The sequence below is a fragment of the Pyrus communis genome, chromosome 14, assembly GCF_041283825.1.
Source record: "Pyrus communis isolate YQ-2024b chromosome 14, ASM4128382v1, whole genome shotgun sequence".
Classification (NCBI taxonomy): domain Eukaryota; kingdom Viridiplantae; phylum Streptophyta; class Magnoliopsida; order Rosales; family Rosaceae; genus Pyrus; species Pyrus communis.
Window position 1 is genome coordinate 25,140,743 of NC_142578.1, and position 23,492 is coordinate 25,164,234.

Consider the following 23,492-nt stretch of genomic DNA (forward strand, 5'->3'; position numbering starts at 1 on the left):
AATAATTAAACTGAGAAATTAAAAATTCATAGTTAGGCTACATCGTAGCCCTAGCAAAAAGAAATTAGTTCCGGAACATAATTGGAAATATTATTGAATTCATAAAATTAAAAGAAAATTAAGTTTAGAAAAGCCTGAAAATCTCTTGCTTTGCCGCTGCCTTCTTCCCCTTGATCTCTACTTGCCACAACCTTTTTCTCCTGCTTGTTCAGCCTTCCCTTTTTGCTTCATTCATTTTTCGTAACCGAACATTTATAGCCCATTTATTGTGGACAATAAAAGAGAAAACAAAAGGATGAAACTTCTTGCCAGCCACTATGTATGATTAAACACCTCCATTGACTTCTCAATTTAATAACGCCTCCACTCCACTTTTTGCCTTCTTCATTTATATGCACAGTCAAACTCCTCACCAATCAAACAAACTGAGCAGCCATATATCCAAATTTATGATCTTCTCGAAGACCCACGCATTGGTAGCTGATTTCAGTAGATGGCTTTTCTTTTAATTTGGTGCGACTAACCCTTGGGAGAAACAAATACAACCCCTTTTATTTCTTCTATCCGTACAATTGAAAAGATAATGGCACATGCTTTACTTTATCATCTGCATAACATTTAAATGAAATAGATGTATTATTATGAAACCCAAAAAGAAAAGCATATGATCATCTTAAATATGCTAGAAGCACACATGGTCAATTTACTTAAACAAAATATTGGGAAAGAATCATACTTGACCCATTTAATTCTATAATAACCAATGAGATCCAATATAGTTTTTTTTCATCTTGTTAATCTAGCTAGAGAACACAAAACCATGTAATTCCTCTCATTTGAATCAAATATATCGTAAGAAAATGTAACTTTTGGGGTAAAATAAGTAGTAAAATAGGTACTCAATAATATATATATATATATATATATATATGTAGATCTTAGCTGTGTCTGTATGTCATTTTTTTTCTTTTCTTATTGTTTTCCTTATATTTCAGGACAATGTCTAGTTTGACAATTTTAGTGAACTATGGTGGGAGGTTGGATGACTCAACGTACAAAAATTGCAAAACGAAAGGATTACTTGTTTCAGATAAAATTACATTTGCGGAGCTTCAGAAGAAGGTACATGGTATTGTGAATGTAGACCCAAATGAGTATAAGATAAGTATGAAAGTCATAAATAATGCAATGGAAACTATATGGCCTGCAGATATAGTTGATGATGATGATGTGAGAACATTTATTTTTAAAAACCTTTCAAGGTCTTGAGGGATTCCCTTGTGTGTTAAATTAAAGCAGAAAGTATTTTCTTTAGAAGATAATGATGACCCATCACAAACAGTCTTAACTTTGTTACTCAACAAGGTGATGAAGATAATGTCTTACATGATTCAGATAACGACTTGGTAAATCAAGAAGTTAAGAATGCATCGTATCATGAAGAATTTGAGAATATGCCACATATGGAGTCTGATAATGACACATCCCGATTGAAATCAAGGCATGCTGGCCGTCTCATCAATGGCAAAGTGTAGATTTTGGTGCCCAATGTAAAAAATCTCATTAGTTTTTAAGTAAATGTGACGCTTAATGTGGCGGTTGATGGTTAAATTCCTAGAGTGTCAACTGTGAAAAAAAAAACTTGTAGCTCAAGTAGTCGCATTCACCCCTTTACTCGATCGGCATTCTCGATTTTTCTTCCCCTAATATTACTTGTAGTGAAATATTATTGTACTGTGCATTATCCAGGATTATGGATACCTATTTCATTGAAATATTGTGTCCAGAATAGTCATTTAATTCCTGAAAATTTGAAATTTATTTAAGTGTTTCGTTGAAATAATGTGTGGACCCTTAGGTGAAGGAAAGTTTGAAAAAATTAAGAGCACTGCTACTAGTACTACTTGCCAAAGACTAGCTTCTAAATTTCCTTGAAAATCAATGCCTCGTGCTAAGATAGAAGACATGACACTCACTGTACATGAGTGATAGGTTAACAACTGAGGTTTCAACGAATTTTCGTTGTGATGGAATCGCTTTCGGTGTTATTAAATTATCTATATACTAGAACTCGGATTAGCCGGCACTGTTTTTCACTGTTCGTGAACAGTGAAAGGATGGAAATGCCCCTGATTTCTTCTCTGCTTGTCGTGCTGTTTTCACTTTTCTACAGTCAAAAGTCGATTTTACCCATTTGATCCACGCGTTGATCATCGATGGGTTCTCATTTTCGACTAGGTTGCTTGTTTTACCTTTCATTTTCACTTTTCGTGTTTTGTGGGATAGAGCATCTTTCATTTTCCCCTTCCTCTTCTTTTCTCCTCTCTCTCTCTCTCTCTCCGTCTGTGTGTGCCTTTTATGATTTCTCTATCTCTTTCGTTTCAATTCCGATCCAATCTTTTGTGAGTGATCAGTATTGGCAGTCGCAAGGACGCGGTGGATCTGTTGGTAAGAGTTCTACTCTGTACAATAATTATGAACTACAATTTGTGTTAGGATGGCCGTGATTCATGTTAAACGATCTTGGTGATTGGATCTTTTAGATTGGATTTTTGTGGTTTTGAATTTGTGGGTTTTTTTTTTTGGGATTTCTGGGTTTTTTTAGCTTTTGAGTGTTGGGGATTTCTGTCCCTTTCGAACTAGCCCTCCCTCACTCTCAATTTCCTCCCCTTCACCGATCATCTAAACCAATGATACTCAGAGTTCCCCATCACCGAACTCCATTCGAAAACCTTCTGGAGCAACTTCTCCTCACCAAGCAGCCACTGTGCTCCAGATCTTTCCAGTTGAAATTCCTCTTCTTCACCCTTCCATGTTGAATTTCACATCAACATTGGATTCGAGTTTTTTTGTCTTCTATTTCTTTTTTCAATTTCTACTTTTCCACATAGAGTTTTTTATTTTATTTTATTTTTTTTTACTAGTTAGTAAGTTAGATATTAAATTAACTACCAACGAGATTTGAACTTAGACTGTCATGTAAGGGCACAACACATTTCCATCACTGTGGTAAAGGGCCATATTATTGTTAGCTTATTGTGAAGTTAAGCCGAGCACTTTCTTCTTAATGCTGATAATATTGATTGTTAAAAATAAAAAAAAATAAAAAATAAAAAACATAAAATTGGTTTCCAATAATAAACAAAAAGGTAAAGAATAAATAAGCCCGTGGTATGCGTTCGCGTGTAGGAAATATGTGCATTAGTGCATGCACACAGTGATCGATATACAAAGAGATCAAGTGATCGAGAGCAGAGGACAAGGATTTCTGGTATTATACCCAACAAATTGACAAAATTTGAGTGAGTTGGTCTGTTAATACATCCATGGTTTGGTTTAGTTTGGTCACAGTGGCGAGGCCGCCAAAAATATGTAATAAATTAAAGGAAAAATTAGTATTCGGTCCATACGAGGTTAGATACTGCTTACATAGTAATTGTCGTGAGTCAGTTTATGAATGCACCCAGTGAGGATCATATGGCGGCGGTAATATGAATTTTGAGTTACTTAAAAGAAGCTCCAAGGAAATGACTAATGTACAGGAAGCATGGGCATATGGAGGTGAAAGGGTACACCAGTGTAGATTGGGTTGTAAATATTACTAATCCGCGGTTCACTTCATGTTATTTTACATTTGTAACTAGTAACCTTGTAACCTGGAGAAGTAAAAGTAAAATGTGGCGCGCGACATTTTCGGCAGAGGCTGAATACAAAGGAATGGCACATGGTATTCGTGAGCTTTTGTGGCTTTGGATTCTGCTTACTAAGGTAGAGTTTAAGCCCAAAGATCATATGCTGTTGAATTGTGATAATCAAGCGCGGGAGATACCTAATAATCCAGTGCAGTATGATAGGACTAAACATGTTGAGGTGAATATGCACTTCATTAAAAAAAAAAAAAAAAAATTGGATGTTAAGTTGGTTGACATTCTGTTCGTAAAGACAGATGAGCAGCTAACAGATGTTTTGGCACATGCAGTCTCGGCAAGGAGGTTTCAGTACTCACTCAACAAGTTAGGTCTAGATAATATCTACACACCAACTTGAAGGGGAATGTTAGTGTGAGTCAACATGTTAAATGAATTAGGAGTGTATGTATGTTTCCTATATTTATGCTTCCTAGTTTGGTTGTAACTCTTTGAGGAGTGAAGTTGTGTATATATGTTACCTCCCAACGGGAGGAGTAAAAAGAAAAAGATTTGAAACATTGAGTTATAATTTTAATTGTTTTCACGACTTGGTCTACCGTTTATATTAAAAAGAATAATGTTAGAAAGACTTTAATTTTTAAACCAAATTTGCAAATCAAATGATGTGTAACAAATAGAAAATTAGCATATGAATCAACATTTAAGTAATAATCCGATTATCGATCACCACATTATTTGGCTTAAAAATTTGGTTTTCCTAGCATTACCCATAAAAATAATCATTGCCAAAGTCTTTGCATAAGTATATGGATAATGCTAGGTAGTCTATAATTTCAAATTAAATTTACAAACTAAATGATGTGTCACTAATGATAATGATAAATAAGCACGTTAATAAACTCAAGTAATAATCTAAATTATAGACAAATTTTACAAACTAAATGATGTGTCACAAATAGGAATGAAAACGTTCATCAACACTTAAGTAATAGTCCAATCTTCAACTTCTATGTCATTTAGCTTACCAAATTTTGTCTACAAATTTAATCTCCCTAGCATTATCTATAATCTAATCATTAACAACCACATTATTTAGTTTACAAAATTTAATTTAAATATATCAATATATCTAATATATACAAACCCCAAAAAATGAAAAAGACAACGACACAACGTAGAATCTTAGATGTGTCTTTGCCACGTACGCGCGCATGACAAAATACACAGATATGTCTCTGTCCATCGCATGGTTTTAGGCACCAAGAGGCACATAACTTGTACTTGGCACATTTTAGAGGAAACCACAAAATTTGGGATTTTATAAGAAAATAACAAGGTAAATTACACAAAACTACTTCAATTATAGGTTGAACTACAATCTCATACCCTATATTTTAAACATTGTAATGTCATATCTCAATTTATGAATTCGTTCTATTGTCAGATCGCTATTAAATTTTCTGTCAATTTGGTTGTTCAATGATGACGTGGCAATAGCGCAGCTCACTTCTGCACCAACTAGAATAAAAAATAAATTTTATTTAAGAATTAGAATTAATTAAAAAAATTAAGATAATATCGCATCCACCAAAATATTCATTTTGGTCATTTTGCATAACCGCAACAATTTTACCAGACATTTCTATACTGTTTTTGGTTAAAAGCACTTTTACAATTAGAGTTTACTAAACATCTAACTGTTTTCTTTGAAAACTGTTTTTTCTCACAACACAACTAAATTATTATTATTTAAACATAACAATACTAAATTATCCCTTAGTCTAATGATTCAAATAATACGAAAAAGGTGTAATTTGGATTAGACCATAATTGGGCTCAAAATCTAAGCACCAGCATATGTAGGCCCAAACAACGTCAATCCTTTAGGTAGAAAACCATCTTCCACAACCCAAACCACCTCAAGCATTGAAACACTAACCTCACTCGTTTGTTTACCAAAAGTAAGTAAAAAAAAAAAAAAAAACCATGAAGGTTCTAGTTTCTGTACAGCCCATTTGTCGATCTTATATCTTAGACCTGGTTTGGTACTGAGATGATTTTGAAAAAAAACTGGGAGCTGTTTTTGTGTTTGATAAACATTCAGCTTCAGCTTTTTTTTCACAGTTTTGGGTGAAAAAAAGCCAAAAACAAGAAGCTGCAAAACCCAGCTGTGAAAAATCGGTTTTTTTTCACATCTGTTTTACATAAAAGTACCAAACACTATAATACTATTTTTTTTTCAAAAGCACTTTTACAAAAAAGTTTACCAAGCACTTTGCTGCTTTATTTCACAGCCGCTTATTCTCACAGCACAGCAGAATCAGCTTTTTTTCAAAGTACAGCAATACCAAACCAGCCCTTAATCTCTACCAGCGCAGCTAGAATCCATCTATGACAGTTTTAAATAGAGTGATTAATTGAACTCTACACTCTACACCTACTCATGGCATTGACAGTCGAAGTAAATAATCGTACTCATAACAACCTTCTGAAACGTTAATATCCGATGGTGGCTTTGGTAAATGTATGAATATGGAACGAACTGTAAACTTAAATATTACAATTTCGAATCACACATGTAAGAAAATCTCATGAATACCACTTACTCCTACAAAACCCTGGTGTAATAAGGTGTACAAGGCTCCTATACCATCTCAAGACAGGATATTTTTTCCAATGGGTGTGCTATCCATACATCCCATTTTACTTCTCATACACCTCTTGATAATTTCTGTTCATTAATTTTCTTCAATTCATCATATCCGATAGCTGAAAATTAAATGTGTGTGAGAAGTAAAATGGGATGTGTGGATATCACACCCATTTTCCAATGTATAATATATATTAGGTCCTAACGTAGTAGGTTTGCAGTTGTACAAATAAATGCATAAAATCACGTCTGGTCTTACTTACTCAATTTTGTTACAAAACTATTGTTATCCTTAAAAAAATCAAGAACACGTTTGTCTCTCATAACTAAAATATAGAAAATACAGCACACACTTGCCTGGATCTACACTATATATTACCAGTCGATTTCTTTTTTAAAAAGTGATCAACTGGTAATTTCGCCGTAAAAGTTCATTCTTTTGGGGATCGGGAAGACTCACAAGTACTATATTTCGACTTATAGACCTTCTTTTTAGCCTTATTCTAAAGAAAAGCTGTCACATCCCGGCCCGGGGGGGGACCACTTCCCGGGCCCACTTCACCACTGTAGCACGATATTGTCCGCTTTGGGCCCCGATCACGTCCTCATGGTTTTGTTTCTGAGAACTCATACGAGAACTTCCCGATGGGTCATCCATCCTGTGAATGCTCTCGCGCGCTACTTGCTTAACTTCGGAGTTCCTACGGAACCCGAAGCCAGTGAGCTCTCAAAAAGCCTCATGCTAGGTAAAGGTGGGAATATACATATAAGGATCCCCTGGGCGTTGTGGGATGTTACAATCCACCCCCCTTAGGGGCCCAATGTCCTCATCAGCACACCACGGCTAGGGTTAGGCTCTGATACCAAATTGTCACATCCCAACCCGGGGGGGACCACTTTCCTGGCCCGCTCCACCACCGTAGCGCGATATTGTTCGCTTTGGGCCCCGATCACGCCCTCACCGTTTTGTTTCTGGGAACTCACACGAGAACTTTCTGGTGGGTCATCCATTCTGGGAATGCTCTCACGCACTACTCGCTTAACTTCGGAGTTCCTACGAAACCCGAAGCCAGTAAGCTCCCAAAAGGGCTCGTGCTAGGTAAAGATGGGAATATACATATAAGGATCACTTCCCTGGGCGTTGTGGGATGTTACAAAAGCCCTATCCCGCCTATGCCTATGTCTCAAGTAAACAAATAAGAAGCATTTCAACTTCCTTTGGCCACCATCATGCGATTCACCAACGCTAGGAATCGAACTCAGTTAATTGTATAAGTGATTCGCTGTCTTTGACACCCATAAAAAAAAGTAACGCTGAGTAGACTAATTTTTTAAACCACCTGTATAAATTATGTAATGTATCAACAATAAAAAATAAACATATTAATCATACAACTTAATAAACAAAAGAGGCAAAGGATAAGACCATGGTACGGTCACGTCTAGCAGAATATAATACGTGCATAGTGCATGTACACGGTGATCGATATAGAAAGAGATCAACCGATCGAGAGCACTAGGGTTTCTGGTCTTATACCAATAAAGTTTGACAAAATTTGAGCGCATCCATGCATTGTTTTGTCACAGTGGCTAGGCCGCCAAAAGCATGCGATAAATTAAATAATTAAGCTCACCTACTTAACATTTTCCTTTGCAGCACCAGAGAATTAATAGTCTTTTGTCAGCACCATATATAGCTTTGTTCTATTAGGAACTCGATCGTATACACATATATGTGTGCATATGTACTACAGTGGAAAGATGATTGTCCAAGGTTTATTAAGTAGCAGAATGTTCAGCTCGTAAATAGGTGATCAGGAAATACATAGTCATTAATCTTTAAATTGGATATTAAGGATGAAGGATCAACATAATGTGCTTCTAATTTTTTAGTCTTCACATTTAATATCAAATTGAATGGTGAGTGACTATCAATCTTTGATATATCCAGATGGTCAAAAGAACATGACTCTATTAAGTAGCAAGTTTCCTTAAATTACAGTTTTTTTTAAAGAAAACCTCACATCTTAATAGGTTTATTAAGTCCCCACCCAACTTATATATATGTGGCCAGTGGTGGAGTCGTCAATTTGCAACAATGAGGCTATGGTTTCGAAAAAAAGAAAAAAAAATCATTGCACCATTCATTCGAGCATCTCATGGGCACCTATTAAAATCTACTAACATTCGCCGAAAGCTTGTGATGACATCTATCAATTGTTGTGTTCTTCTATCATCTAAATCTATCAAGGTATGCCCAAGCTAGCAGACTGTCAAGACTTGCATGCCAAGACTTTTTAAGTGAAGCTTTTAGTTGAGCATGTGAGGTACGCACTACTAGGTTGCACACAAGAAAAAAAGAAGGAAGACACGGGAAAGAATGAAGAAATTAGAGAATGAAGAAGCAACAATAGGTTGTAATTCAACATTGTCCACTATCTCCTTAGTTGGGGTCAAAGATAAACTCTAAAACTATTGAGGTCATGAGCAGCCATTGATCCCAAACTGACTCCGCTACTGTATATTGTATAGATATATACAATTAAAGAATTTTAATATACAAGACTGCATATAACCGAATAAACTTCTATAAAAATCACTTGTCTATAAGGTTATAGCAATGATTTGATTGAGGATACATAGAAATGGAAGCACATTGTGCTTTCCACTTCAACTTTTGCTTTGTGGGATCCCATAAGAGGAGATTAAACATTCAAATTGGAGCATAAACATGCATTTATATATAAGAATGCATTGTTACATAAGGATTACGGAATCAAGAATGTCTTGTATTTGAGATATATTAGTTAATGTTTATGCGGGAGCAGCAAGAACAGACAACGTACGTTAGTAAAAAGGAAGCACACCACATTGACCAATCACCTTATTGTATATTATAAGGTCAAGGCATGCCAAGATAAGATTTCGATTCTCTTTTTGTTTGGAGCTGGGATTTCCCATTTTCTCTCTTTTATCTTAGTTAGACTGTCAAGAATTTTAATTTTTTCAAATAAAATGAAAATTATATATATATATATATATATATATATATATATATATATATATATATAGTTTTAGAAAACTAAAACTCATGTAAACTAAAATTCATGGAAAGGTATTTACTTTGTAAAACTGCAATTAATTGTCTGTTTAATTATGCTTGAAAGCAATGACGAGTGTTAACCAGTTAGTAACCTAATAATTCATTTAAGTTCACGCGGCAATTTAACGTCAGATGTGAATCTTACAAAACTTCATCACCATGAGTGAAAAACTGGAAACATTTAGTCATCTGATGATTGTTCTGAACATCTCATTATTTAGTGATGAGAATCTCTTCTAATTCACATAATTACTTTCTCCTCTAGATCTAGCAACAATCATGATACATGAAGGATTAAAACTGAAATTGAAAAACATACTTAGCTCTTACAATTTAGCAACAAGTTATTTCAAACTGAAAATTATTCTAAATTGTGTTGGCCAATAACACATTATTACTAGCGCTTAAATTTATGCACAATGTCAGGGATACTAAATTTTTAAACCAAATTTTGTAAACCATATGACGTGGTTGTTGATAATTTGAATTATTAATGAAATATTGATTAACGTGCTTATTTTTTGTTGATGACACATCATATGGTATGTAAATTGAATCTAAAAATTAGTTTATCTAGCATTACTCTAAATTTATATATTTAATCATTGCCTATATATTTAATCATCCTCGTCTAGAGTTCAAGAAGAAGAAGAACTTGAACCTAGAAGGAGTAAAAGGACAAAAATTCGAAAGGACTTTGGGCCTGATTTTGTGACCTTATTAACCGAGACAGAACCTCGATCATTCAAGGAGGCCATGTCCACTCCTGAAGCTCCATTTTGGAAGGATACAGTTAATAGTGAGATAGATTCCATTATGCAAAATCATACATGGGAATTAGTCGATTTGCCCCTTAGCAATAAGCCAATTGGGTACAAATGGATCTTTAAGAAGAAATTAAAACCTGATGGTACGATTGACAAATATAAGACTCGTTTGGTAGCTAAAGGATACCGTCAAAAACATGGTTTGGATTTCTTTGATACATACTCGCCTGTAACGAGAATTATGTTAATAAGACTGTTGATTGCTATAGCTGCACTCCATAACACGGAAATACATCAAATGGATGTAAAGACTGCATTCTTAAATGGAGACTTAGATGAGGAAATATATATGGAACAACCCGAGGGGTTTGAGGTTAAAGGTCAAGAACACAAAGTTTGTAAACTTGTGAAATCATTGTATGGGCTTAAACAAGCTCCAAAGCAATGGCATGAAAAATTTGACCATATTATGATAACACACGGTTTTAAGATAAACGAGTATGATAAGTGTGTCTACACAAAAACTCAAAATAATGCTTGCGTTATGTTGTGTTTATATGTAGATGATATGCTTATAATGGGAACTAACAAAGAGATAATAAATTGGACCAAGAAGATATTGAAATCAAGTTTCGATATGAAAGATCTTGGACTAGCTGATGTTATTCTTGGTGTAAAAATAAAAAGAAACCAAGAAGGATATATTCTTACACAGTCCCATTATATAGAAGCTACACTTAGGAAATATGGTCATTTGGAAAGTAAAGATGCAATTACTCCTTTTGATGCCAATAGCAAACTTAAGAAAAATAGAGGTGATGCTATATCTCAACGTGAATACTCACAAGTTATTGGAAGTCTTATGTACATTATGAAATGTACAAGCCCTGATATAGCATACTCAGTGAGTAGACTGAGTAGATATACATGCAATCCTGGGCATGATCATTGGGAAGCTTTAATTCGAGTATTGAGATACTTAAAGCATACAATGAATTATGGATTGCATTATACGAGGTACCCTCCTGTGCTTGAAGGATTTACTGATGCGAATTGGATATAGTAATGATACAAAATCCACAAGTGGATATGTATTTACTTTGGGAGGAGCAGCAATATCTTGGAAATCTTCTAAACAAACATGCATAGCCCGATCAATTATGGAATCGGAATTTATCGCTCTCGATATGTCTGGAGGAGAAGCTGAGTGGCTAAGAGATTTTTTGGAGGATGTTCCCATATGGCCTAAACCTGTAACGGCAATATGTATACACTATGATAGTTTAGCTGCACAATATCGAGCTAAAAATAGTGTATACAATGGGAAGTCTAGACAAATTAGACGAAGACATAATACGATAAAGCAATGGCTCTCTAGTGGTGTAATTTCTATTGACTATGTTAAGTCAAAAGATAATATTGCGGATCCGCTTACTAAAGGTTTGTCTAGAGAGCAAGTTAAGCATACATCGAGGGGAATGGGTTTAAAGCCAATAGAGTAAAATGAAACTGCTAAATGGAAATCTAACCTAGTTAATTAGAGATCCCATGGTCTAGGTTCAATAAGCAAACTGGTTTGGCTAGATTCAAGAAGAAACACACTTACATACCCATTCCTATGATGGAAGAAGTGTGCTGACTGCTGATGATGTAGGATACATTAGTTTAATGATATTGATACTTGTAAATCAAGTGGAATAGTAACAGCCTATTCTTAATCAATATCACATATATGAGAGTAAATGTGGGGTCGCATTTATGAGAATTACATGGCTACAGTCTCTAAAGCTCTCATGAATCCAGGATTTGTTTAGGACCAAAAAGAACACAAACGTATGAATTTGTGATGTGTAAATGTGGCATATGTTTTGCTTATTGTCTTGGTTTACTGCGGAGATGAACAGTTCAAGATTTTATAGTCACTGCATCATCTAGTAAATCCGATAAGTATATACTAAGGGAGGTTCAAGTCCAAAAGACACATCTCCTGATGTATGTCACATCTATTGTTTACTCTCGTATCTTAGTGTGTCTAGGACCAAAGAGTCGTCTCAAATGTGGGGTATTGTTGGAGTTTGAGACCCTCTTGTCCCACATTGGTCAATAGTATTTTTTCACAAGCTTTTATATAGGCTTATTCCCTTTTCTTAGTAATTAGAACTTGGACCATTTGGAAATGGATTGAAGGCTTGGGCCTTATGGTTGTGTGGATTAGGCTTGAATATAATATAGCCTAAATACAATTAATATTAATTAATCAAGACAAGGGCCTTGGGCCCTTGGGGCCTTGGAATTTAAAATTAATCAGATTCATTAATTTTAATTTTCGGATTAAGTTTTTTAATTAAAAAACGTTTTGATTAAAAGACACATCTATTAGAAAGAGTTGTACGTTTTGATTAAAAGACATTGCTATTAGAAAGAGTTATGTACTTTCAAAATACACTGAATAGGTATTTGAAAGGGTGTGAAACAGCCTATATATATGCAATCACAGTATCCAAGTGAGAATCATCTTTTCTTCCTCCTTATCTTCCGTACAAAATTTCCAGAGAGTAAACACACAAAGAAATTCGCTAGAGTTCTATAATCCAGTGCGGGTTGTAGAATTAGGTAGTTGTATCCTGGTCGAGCAGACGTTGTAGAACCACAAGCACAAGAGTGGGACGAAAATACTGTTCGAAGGACATAGCTTTTACGCTAGCCTCTACCTTCTGTGATCAAGTTAGTATCATTGATATTTTTATATTAGTTTATGTATTTATTGTATAATTTTATTCTGCACATCAAGTATATTTGGTAAATAAAATATTAGAATTTCAAGTTATGTTTATTTCTGTTATTTTTGTTTATTTCTGAATTGTTCTCCAACAGGTGCTTGATGGTTGCTTTATCATCGAGCTTTTTCGACAAATGAATACTGCCGACGAATTTAATTATTACCACTCTATCTTAGAGAGGCCATGGTTGATTCCAGTTGTTACAAGAGACCTCCTCAAGCTTCAAAACCAACTCCCTTTCGTCGTCCTTGAAAAACTATTTGAGATCTCAAACTTGGGGACTGAACAAGCTCTAGCCATGCTTGCGCTTCAGTTCTTCAATCATTCATTGCCTAGGCCTAGCGAAGTCCTTAAAAGGACAAGCAAGCTAAAGGGGGGCTAAGCACTTGCTTGACTTGTTTCACTTAAGTTTCCTTCCTACCCCACGCGAAACTAGGACCCTTCCTACCCAACGCGAAACTAGGACCGATCATTTGCCTCAGAATTCATGGTTTAAGCGTACGTTAGATGTACTATGTCTAGTGGCCCTACTCCCAGCCGTACCACTCATTTACTTCTCTAGGTTTCTACCTTCCTCAAGAACTCCAGATGATAATGATCGTGCCCCTGACCAAAAGTACCGTCCATCTTCTGAGTCAATCCAATGTACCACACAACTAAGACCCTCCGGTGTCAAGTTTAGGCCACACAGAGATGCAGAGAACCTTTTAGATGTTGACTTCCAAAATGGGGTATGTTGGAGAACAATTTAGAAACAATAAAATAACAGATGTACAAAACTAAAATACTTATACTTTATTATTCACAAATACTTGCAATATAGAATGCAATAACACAATAATTACAAAAATTAATTTGATACTAACTTGAATGAATTGAAGGTAGAGGCTAGCGCAAACGCTATGTCCTTCGAACAGTATTTCGTCCCACTCGTGTGCTTGTGGTTCTACGACGTCTGCTCGGCCAAGATACAACTACCTAATTCTACAACCCGCATTGGATTATAGAACTCTAGCGAATTGCTTTGTGTGGAAAGTTTGTACGGAAGATAAGGAGGAAGAAGAAAAGATAATGATTGATGGAAATGATGACTCCAGTTATATAGGCTCTTTCATACCTCTTCAAACACCTTTTGGATGTATCTGAAGCTATACAGCTCTTTCCAAAAAGATACAACTCTTTCCAAAGAGTTGTGTCTATTAATCAAAACGTTTTTAATTAATTTAATTAAAAACTTAATTCGAAATTAAAACTAATTAATCAGATTAATTTTAATTCCTTGCCCCAAGGCCCTTGTCTTGATTAATTAATATTAATATTATAGTATAATCATCAAGCCTAATCCACACAACCATAAGGCCCAAGCCTTCAATCAATTTCCAAATGGTCCAAGTTCTAATTACTAAGAAAAATGAATAAGCCTATATAAAGGCTAGTGAAAAAATACTATTGACCAATGTGGAACAAGAGGGTCTCAAACTCCAATAGGGTACTCCAAATTCCACCCATAACCATCAATGACCTCGCCATTGTTGTCTTCATCAATTGCATGGCCTTCGAACGATGCCACCAGTACACATCTCAGCACTTCACCGCTTATATTGCCTTCATGAGCAGGCTCATCAATTCAACTAGGGACGTCACACTCCTCTGTGCTGATGGGATAATCACCGGCTTCTCACTGAACGATCAAAACGTAGCTGAGATGATCACAAAGTTAGGGGAAAAAGTTGTGTTCAACATAAGAGATTGCTACCTCTCCAAGCAGTTCAGAGATGTAGAGGCCTATTACAGCAGCCATTGGGCAACTTTCATGCGAACATATTTTAGCAGGCCATGGTCCTTCATTACAGTTTTAACTGCCTTCACCCTTCTTCTTCTTGCTGGGATCCAAACGATTATGGTCATCTTGAGCTACCTTCAAAAAAAATAATCAAAAGATTAATGTTGATGCATGTTGGCCCTTCTCCGGATTCCGGTTACCGGCAGATGAGATCTTATACTTATGTCGTAAGTTTGTTTAGGGATTTCTACTTCTTGCAATATGAGTTTGGCCTGACTGAGTGCGAGTTGAAAACGTATCCAACCGTCACTCGTTTATTTCTGTTTGCTTTGTATTTCCCCTGTTTTTCCAAATGAAAGTTTCAACTAGTCCTGTATTTGGTGTGTTTTCAATAAATATTCTTCCAGCTTTACATCAATACATGCTGGGAAAATTTGATGGTTTCATTATCCTTTCCCTCACTTGACATACATGATGATTAAGGTGTTATGCGGAAGCTTCAAATATGAAACCAAAGCTAATACGGCAAAATATTACAAGACAAATAATCCAAAAAGACACAAGGATTTATACTGGTTCGGCGTAAGCCTACATCCAGTTTCGAGACGGCGAGGAAATTCCACTAATATCAAAAGGAGATTACAAATAGAGTTTTAACTCTCAAACCCAAATCCCACATACAACCAATAGCTCTCACTCAAACTAAGAAACAAATGGAGAAGAAGAAACACATATCAAAATCCTTCTCTCCCAAAAGCTACACAAGTAGCACCAACATCTTTGATTGAGTGATTACTAACAAAATGGGATTATTACAAATGGTGGGAAGAAGCAGCTCATATTCAAATGGGAGAGCCGAATGCTCTCCCTGGTTTCTCTCATCTGCCGCTCCCCCTTCCTCTCTGTATTCAGCTCAAAACATAAAATGAGCTCCCACTCCCTTTTTATCTGCAAAGAAAAAACTCTTTCTTTTCTCTAGTTTTCTGCCAAAACTGAACCTCACGGGTGGTAAAGGGAACCAACACAATAATGAAAGGTGATGTTGCTTTTCCCTTTTTTTCTCCCCAAAACAAGGAAAGGTGTTTCCACCTTCTTTTGTTTAATCTAAAGTATGGCCACTTGGCCACTTATTCAACAATCTCCACCTTGGCCAAGTTCCGAAAGCATCACAGAGAATCGAATCAACAATCACCATAAGCACCCAAAGTACACACAAAAGACAACGGGAACTAAATCAAATTCCCCAAACTTACCAGTGCTCATAACAATTTCCACCTCGACTCAAAATGTACCAAAGCCAACAAAAGTAGACCATTTCTCTACCGTCTTCTCCAATTTTGCAAACCATAAGTGCCTTGATCAAAACAAAAGGTGATTCAAACGAAGAACTGAAATTCTTCAATATCACCAACAAAAGATCAAGTACACCATACCAAAGTTGGACACACAATGAACTCCACCTGCTCACAAACACCATGGTCTTAAACTGCACCAATAAACTCATTCACATAGCATGGCACATTCTCCAAGTCAAAACTGATTACAAATTTGGCAACAAAGTCTCACATACCACAAACGAAAAATATGCCCTTCACTCAAGTTTACCATCATCACATGAGCACCAACAGGACAACCAAAAATTTCAAATTCAAATAATCAGCAGGAGATCCAAAACCATACCTCAACTGGAGTCTTCAAGAAAACTAATTGCAGATGATGGAGACCAACAGACCAAATAGCAGTGGCAAACACATCCAACCAAATGTCCATAGCCCAAACAAAGTTAGAAAGCATATAACTTACCTTCTACAAGAGGGTTCCACACAAATGTTCTGCAGTGCATGTGGTGTATCCAAAATAGTGTGGTGTCTCACTATCCAAACTTTTGCAGAACTCAGCAAATTGGCCCTCACAAACTCCTCCAATGTTTCCAGCAACTTGCTCCAAAGTCAACCAATGAAAGTGGAAAAACAACCAAAAATTTCTGCCGTTGAAAAATGCCAAAGAAAAGAAAACTTAGCCTTAGCCTTTTTCCCTTTTCTTCCAGCCAACAACATCATTTGTCATCATGATGTCCTTCTGCCTAAACAAATGTCGAAAGAAAAAAAAAACAACATTTTCTTTTCAATTTTCAACTGCTTCTACCTTTTCTCCTTCCGACTCAACTCGTCGACAACATTTTGCAGCCAGCATCTCCAATTGACCAAATGCCAAAGTCATTCCTCCTGTCGAATTTTTTCAAAAAACATATTTCACCGTCATTTAAAGATTTCATAGACATACTAGTACAAAGCCTCCAAGTCGAAACCCAGAGCTCTGATTCCACTTGTTGTGCGGAAGCTTCAAATATGAAACCAAAGCTAATACGGCAAAATATTACAAGACAAATAATCCAAAAAGACACAAGGATTTATACTGGTTCGGCGTAAGCCTACATCCAGTTTCGAGACGGCGAGGAAATTCCACTAATATCAAAAGGAGATTACAAATAGAGTTTTAACTCTCAAACCCAAATCCCACATACAACCAATAGCTCTCACTCAAACTAAGAAACAAATGGAGAAGAAGAAACACATATCAAAATCCTTCTCTCCCAAAAGCTACACAAGTAGCACCAACATCTTTGATTGAGTGATTACTAACAAAATGGGATTATTACAAATGGTGGGAAGGAGCAGCTCATATTCAAATGGGAGAGCCGAACGCTCTCCCTGGTTTCTCTCATCTGCCGCTCCCCTTTCCTCTCTGTATTCAGCTCAAAACATAAAATGAGCTCCCACTCCCTTTTTATCTGCAAAGAAAAAACTCTTTCTTTTCTCTAGTTTTCTGCCAAAACTGAACCTCACGGGTGGTAAAGCGAACCAACACAATAATGAAAGGTGATGTTGCTTTTCCCTTTTTTTCTCCCCAAAACAAGGAAAGGTGTTTCCACCTTCTTTTGTTTAATCTAAAGTATGGCCACTTGGCCACTTATTCAACAATCTCCACCTTGGCCAAGTTCCGAAAGCATCACAGAGAATCGAATCAACAATCACCATAAGCACCCAAAGTACACACAAAAGACAACGGGAACTAAATCAAATTCCCCAAACTTACCAGTGCTCATAACAATTTCCACCTCGACTCAAAATGTACCAAAGCCAACAAAAGTAGACCATTTCTCTACCGTCTTCTCCAATTTTGCAAACCATAAGTGCCTTGATCAAAACAAAAGGTGATTCAAACGAAGAACTGAAATTCTTCAATATCACCAACAAAAGATCAAGTACACCATACCAAAGTTGGACACACAATGAACTCCACCTGCTCACAAACACCATGGTCTTAAACTGCACCAATAAACTCATTCACATAGCATGGCACATTCTCCAAGTCAAAACTGATTACAAATTTGGCAACAAAGTCTCACATACCACAAACGAAAAATATGCCCTTCACTCAAGTTTACCATCATCACATGAGCACCAACAGGACAACCAAAAATTTCAAATTCAAATAATCAGCAGGAGATCCAAAACCATACCTCAACTGGAGTCTTCAAGAAAACTAATTGCAGATGATGGAGACCAACAGACCAAATAGCAGTGGCAAACACATCCAACCAAATGTCCATAGCCCAAACAAAGTTAGAAAGCATATAACTTACCTTCTACAAGAGGGTTCCACACAAATGTTCTGCAGTGCATGTGGTGTATCCAAAATAGTGTGGTGTCTCACTATCCAAACTTTTGCAGAACTCGGCAAATTGGCCCTCACAAACTCCTCCAATGTTTCCAGCAACTTGCTCCAAAGTCAACCAATGGAAGTGGAAAAACAACCAAAAATTTCTGCCGTTGAAAAATGCCAAAGAAAAGAAAACTTAGCCTTAGCCTTTTTCCCTTTTCTTCCAGCCAACAACATCATTTGTCATCATGATGTCCTTCTGCCTAAACAAATGCCGAAAAAAAAAAAACAACATTTTCTTTTCAATTTTCAACTGCTTCTACCTTTTCTCCTTCCGACTCAACTCGTCGACAACATTTTGCAGCCAGCATCTCCAATTGACCAAATGCCAAAGTCATTCCTCCTGTCGAATTTTTTCAAAAAACATATTTCACCGTCATTTGAAGATTTCATAGACATACTAGTACAAAGCCTCCAAGTCGAAACCCAGAGCTCTGATACCACTTGTTGTGCGGAAGCTTCAAATATGAAACCAAAGCTAATACGGCAAAATATTACAAGACAAATAATCCAAAAAGACACAAGGATTTATATTGGTTCGGCGTAAGCCTACATCCAGTTTCGAGACGGCGAGGAAATTCCACTAATATCAAAAGGAGATTACAAATAGAGTTTTAACTCTCAAACCCAAATCCCACATACAACCAATAGCTGTCACTCAAACTAAGAAACAAATGGAGAAGAAGAAACACATATCAAAATCCTTCTCTCCCAAAAGCTACACAAGTAGCACCAACATCTTTGATTGAGTGATTACTAACAAAATGGGATTATTACAAATGGTGGGAAGGAGCAGCTCATATTCAAATGGGAGAGCCGAATGCTCTCCCTGGTTTCTCTCATCTGCCGCTCCCCCTTCCTCTCTGTATTCAGCTCAAAACATAAAATGAGCTCCCACTCCCTTTTTATCTGCAAAGAAAAAACTCTTTCTTTTCTCTAGTTTTCTGCCAAAACTGAACCTCACGGGTGGTAAAGGGAACCAACACAATAATGAAAGGTGATGTTGCTTTTCCCTTTTTTTCTCCCCAAAACAAGGAAAGGTGTTTCCACCTTCTTTTGTTTAATCTAAAGTATGGCCACTTGGCCATTTATTCAACATAAGGGTTCTTCAAGAAACCTAAATACCTAATGCTTTTTCAAATGGGATGAGGGTGTCCAGATTCCGGACCTGTTGTGATTGGCCCATATAATATGGCAACAATTGAACCGTGTGTTTGCTTTTGGTGGACTGCATTGAAGGATACAAATCATGTGGAGTGCTACAAAAGAAAAGTAAGAGTAAGCTTGTTTTTTTTGCTTTTTTAACTTTGGGAGCATTTAGCTATAGAAGCTGTTGGATGAAAGGTGATGTCTTGGGATATACTTGCCGAGTGAGAGTGCAGGCATCAGAGAACCATCCAAATAGATGGTGATAGCATTTGGCTCTCCCATGGGCAGGGTTGAGAGAAATCAAGAGTGAAAGGTCTTCGTGGAAGAACTCTTGAGTGGAGTGAGGCTTTAAGAAAATTTTGTGAGTGGGTGTACAAGGAATTTAGAATTGGGTATTTAATTTATGTGTAACTTGTACTGGTATTCTTATAATGAAGAGCAATATCTCTCTAGAGACGTAGGCAGATTTTTGCCGAACCTCGTAAATTTCTTGGTATCTTTATTTCTTTTTCTTGTATTTTATTCTGTTCAACTGTGGAGTTGTGATTTGGTGAGTTTGTAATCTGAATCTCAATTCCGCACTAACTGGCCAAAGCATAACAGGACCCTCGTGTTATGTTTGGATGAGAGACTTCATAAAATGCTACACTAAAATGCTGTGCATTGCAAAGATTTTTGAAATGCCACCATTTAGAAATTCAGACAAATATACTGCATTCAGTAATTTTTAAGTCACTAAAAAATTTAGCTTAAATATCACGAAACTTTAAAGCCCTTTGTCAAAACAAAGCTTGCAAATGCAATCTCTAATGCTTGTCTTTTCTTTGATCTTGAACTAAAAGCGTAAATTTCAGATTTTCACTGTCACATAATTTTCTTGGCAAACAATTAGAGGACATGACAAATTCCCAGAATACAATGAAAAATAAAGGGAAGAAATTTGAAATCCCAATGAAACGAATTAGATCAGTCAAGCCAAAAAGATTAAGAAATAATAAATGAATTAAGAAATAATAAATGAAGATATGTGATTTATTAAAAAAATGATAGTTTTGAAATTATTGGGCACCAAAATCGAACCTCTGCTATTGGCTAGACCAGAAAACCGCCATGGCAGCTCGACTCCACCAAGTGAACCGATTATAGCTATTATAGCTAGTAATCTTCGTCTTCGTCTTCGTAAGGAAATAAACTGAATTTCGTTTGATTCTTCATCTTCTTTTTGGTACAAAATAAATTTACAAGAAAAATTAATGAAAATGGCTTGAAAATTTTAAGTTTTAATGATAAGAACAAAATAAATGGTAAAATGAATAGTACCAAATTTAATTTTTTAGTGTAAAAATATGATTTTTTGTTAAAGTGAACAGTATTGTAAGTTTTCTATTAAAACTCCTAAATTTAAAGGAGTAGAGGCTACGCTACCCCAGAAGCATATAAAAACAGTTAAGCAGTACCAAATGGGATATATGGCCCACTCTGCAGGTTTTTAAACTTGGAAGCCCAAAACTCTCCTTTCATACATTTATAATAATAATATTTAGGATAAAGTACAAAAAATTACCTCAATTATTGGAATCACGACAGTTTCATACCTTATCTTTTAAAATTGACAATATCATACCGCATCTAACGAATTTGTGACAATGTCATACCTCTGTCAATTTTTCTGTTAAGTGCTGACGTGGCAAGAGACAGGGATCACTTTCTATTAAAAAATTAATAAAATATTATTAAAAACTAAAAAGAATTAATATTTTTTTAAATATTAAAATAATAAATAAAAGTAAAAAAAAAAAAATTTGAAAACCCAACCCCACCGCCCCCCCCCCCCCCCTTGGAGAAGGAGGAAGAACCGAAGAAGAAGAAGAAGAAGAAGAAGGAGGAGGAAGAAGAGGAGGAGAAAAAAAATAAAAAATAAAAAATTTGAAAACCCAACCCCACCCGCCCCCCTCCCCCAGGAGAAAAAGGAAGAACCGAAGAAGAAGAATGAGGGGGGAAAAAATGGAAATTGCAACCCAGGAAGAAAAAAAAAACAAAAAAAAAAAACCCCCAGAAGAAGGAAGAAGAAGAAGAAGAAGGAGAAGAACAAAAAAAAATTGAAATTGGTGTGGTTTCCATTTTTTTTTTTTTTTTTTCTGGGTTGCAATTTCCATTTTTTTTTTCCTCCTTCTTCGGTTCTTCCTCTTTCTCCTGGGGGAGGGGGGGCGGGTGGGGTTGGGTTTTCAAATTTCTTCTTTTTTTTCCTCCTCTCCTTCCTCCTTCTCCTGGGGGAGGGGGGGCGGGTGGGGTTGGGTTTTCAAATTTCTTCTTTTTTTTCCTCCTCTCCTTCCTCCTTCTCCTGGGGGAGGGGGGGCGGGTGGGGTTGGGTTTTCAATATTTTTTTTTTCCTCCTCCTCTTCTTCCTCCTTCTCCTGGGGGGGTGGGGGCCGGGTGAGGTTGGGTTTTCAAAATTTTTTTTGTTTTTTTTTTGTGTTAAAGATTAAGCAGATGAAGATGGGGAGAGAGACAGGAGGGAAGGGATAACTAAGGTTTTTTTTTTTTTACTTTTATTTATTATTTTAATATTTAAAAATTATTAAAAAATTTTAGTTTTTAATAATATTTTATTAATTTTTTAATAGAAAGTGGTCCCCGTCTCTTGCCACGTCAGCACTTAACAGAAAAATTGACGGAGGTATGACATTGTCACAAATTCGTAAGATGCGGTATGACATTGTCAATTTTGAAAGATGAGATATGAAACTATCGTGACCCCAATAATTGAGGTAGTTTTTTGTACTTTACCCTAATATTTAAATTTTAAAGAAACTCGAGATTTCCAGTGCAAACGGTTATTAACTAAACTAACTGTTTACAAATCAAGAATGAAAAGGGGAAAAACAATTATACGAGAACTTTTTTTTATACAACGATACATTTATACTAAAGGGTTGAGTGAATAAATTTGTTTACAAACCAAAATTTTTTGTAATACATACGATACTATTTACATTAAGGGGAAGGTGAGTGAGTTAACCCTCACAATGGACTAGTCATAATAATTTGGTTCAAATTCACCTTCGGCAATAATCCAACGTTAAAAATCTCAGTTACAAATGAAAATAATATCACAAGATCAGAATACTAAATGACATTACAAACCAAAACTTTAGCGCAACTAATTTAAGACAAAGTCAAATCTACACTATAAAGTCAACAAGTTATTGAACTAGTAATACAACCATAAAAATATATGTGGGGATATTTGTTCACTTAATATTTGAAGATATCCTTTGTTTCAATTCCCTCCTTCCCTTCTACACTATTACAAAATTCAAGTCATATCCACACTAAAATATGAATCGAGTCTCACCACAAATGTAATCTTATAATCTGAACCATTCATCATTACGTCATTTTTCTGTTACCAAAATGTATCACTTGAATTCAATCAATCTAGTATCAATTAGATTAAGTATGATCCATCTTGACTACTAATCGATTTTACACAGATGACAAATACTTGACTCACTTCCTTTGAAGTAAGACCTTTCTATATTTCTTTCAATAACAATTTAATGCATGTACATTAATTTTTATTTTATGGTTTTGATGAGTTATGTCTGCATATAGATATTGGGTTTATGTATTAATTAAAAACTTCAACTCGTCTCTTTCCTCTCTCTAACCTTTCTTTCCTACTGCCTTTAAGCTAAAAGAAACCGTCTTAGCTGTCTGTGGGTAGTTGGGAGGCCTTTCCTATGTTGGCTCGGGTTAAGCAAATGGGGAGGGATTTTCTTGACTGCCGTTGGTCATGGGTGCCCAGATTAGCTAATTGTGTGGCGCATGAGTTAGCGTCGGTTGATTTTCCGGAGATGTGTGATGTTGTTTGGGTCGAAAGGCCT

At 36.0% G+C, this 23,492-nt stretch overlaps 1 pseudogene across 1 annotated transcript; it reads left to right on the forward strand.

Moving 5' to 3' along the window:
- Positions 1-10,159: 10,159 nt before the first annotated feature.
- On the forward strand, positions 10,160-17,491 carry LOC148691475 (UPF0481 protein At3g47200-like; annotated as a pseudogene). Its single transcript, XR_015955662.1, has 4 exons — positions 10,160-10,313; positions 10,440-10,564; positions 13,045-13,681; positions 14,419-17,491. The product of XR_015955662.1 is annotated as a UPF0481 protein At3g47200-like (transcript).
- Positions 17,492-23,492: the final 6,001 nt, after the last annotated feature.